This window comes from Dipodomys spectabilis, unplaced genomic scaffold (genome assembly GCF_019054845.1).
Source record: "Dipodomys spectabilis isolate Male_0828 unplaced genomic scaffold, ASM1905484v1 ptg000274l, whole genome shotgun sequence".
In the NCBI taxonomy this organism is placed as follows: domain Eukaryota; kingdom Metazoa; phylum Chordata; class Mammalia; order Rodentia; family Heteromyidae; genus Dipodomys; species Dipodomys spectabilis.
The window spans coordinates 3,144,105-3,145,794 of NW_024870951.1; the positions used below are offsets into that span (position 1 = coordinate 3,144,105).

The following is a 1,690-nucleotide window of genomic DNA, read 5'->3' on the forward strand; positions in this document are numbered from 1 at the left end:
AATGAAACATATTTAAATCATTAAAACTTTTAACAAACCTTAACATTTGCTGCAATGATCATTATGACAGGTGCCTTGTGTAGAATAATTGAATTCCTCCTCCTACACATCTCATGAACAACAAATATCTGGAATTATTTTGTATTTGTCATGTCAATATTGACTTTATTCTTAAATGTGTGCTTATGTAAGAAATACATGGTTGCAAAATTTCACAATTTTTTGAACTTACTTTTTGTTGAATTGTCTAGTTTAAGACAATCAATTACAATTTATATATAAAAAATGTTCTGTGCTCAATTTGTCTGCACATACACTAAAATTGGAACATACAGAGAAGATTAGCATGGTCCCTGCACAAGGATGACACGCAAATTAATGAATCGTTCCATATTTTTACACCAACAGATGCTGGATGGGATGTGGCCAGAAGGGAAGCCTACCGCACTCTTGGTGGGAGTGTAAACTTGTTCATATATTTTGGAAAGCGGTTTGGAGCTTCCTCAAAAGACTCCACATAGAGCTCCCCTATTACACAGCAATCCCACTTTTGGGAATTCACCCAAATGATCACAAATAAGTCCGTACTAAAACTACCACCACAACAACGTTTATTGTAGCATTATTTGCCATAGCTAAGATACGGAACCAACCTCGATGCCCCTCAGTAGAAGAATGGATCAAGAAAACGTTCTCTGTGTGTGTGTGTGTGTGTGTGTGTGTGTGTGTGTGTGAATGTACACTTACACAACCACTTTGGAAAGCAATCTGGTGAGTCCTCAGAAAGCTAAATATTGACCTTCCTTATGGCTCACTCATACCACTTCTAGGCATCTATTCTGAACAACAGGTACCAATATTCAAGGATACATGCACCTCCATGTTTATTGCAGCACTATTCACAATATACAGGATATGAAAACAACCCATATGTCCCACCAGAGATGAATAGATCCAAAAACTGTGGTAACTATACACAACGGAATATGTTCCAGCCATTAGAAAGACAAAATAATGGCATTAGCAGGGAAATCAATCAAGCTACAGGAAATCATGTTGAGCGAGGTAAGACAAAAGCAAAGAGACAAACAGCACATGGTCTCCATGGTAAGTGGATGTTAAATCCAAAATGTAAGGTGATACAACAAAATTAACAACACTTAAGAAACCAAGGACTTCCACTCATCTGGTCGAATCACTACTAAATATCCTCATTCTGCTGATCATATTTGCACACTGAAGGGAAACCAGGAAGACGACACAGAACTAGAGGGAATCAGGGAAATACATACAACAGTGGGATCCATCAGCTGCACTGGACATTGACCAAAATGAACTAAGCAACTCAATGTCACTGAAGGGAAGGAGGGAACAAGTGGGAAAGAGGGAACAGCAGACACTACACAAAACAAAAGAAATATACATATTTCAAAACAAAAAACTATAGATATGGAGGAAATAACTCTATTGCAAAGCTCATAGAACTCATAAGTATTGTAAACCATGATAGACAATTTGCTCCATCAAAGTTAGAATGTGTTTGTGACTTTAACTAAGCATCACTATCCCACAATATTGTGAAATATGGGAAATTATGTAATCATTTAATCACAATAAAAACATTTGAAAAAATGATGAAGGTGGAAAACTAAGTTGCTCTAAAAAACAAAAAAGTAAAATATTCTGTGTG

At 36.4% G+C, this 1,690-nt stretch overlaps 1 non-coding gene across 1 annotated transcript; it reads left to right on the top strand.

The window, feature by feature from the left end:
• The first annotated feature begins 292 nt into the window (after positions 1 to 292).
• Positions 293 to 398, top strand: LOC122126323. The gene has a single exon (XR_006150895.1). It is a non-coding gene; the product is annotated as a U6 spliceosomal RNA (small nuclear RNA).
• The last annotated feature ends 1,292 nt before the right edge of the window (positions 399 to 1,690 follow it).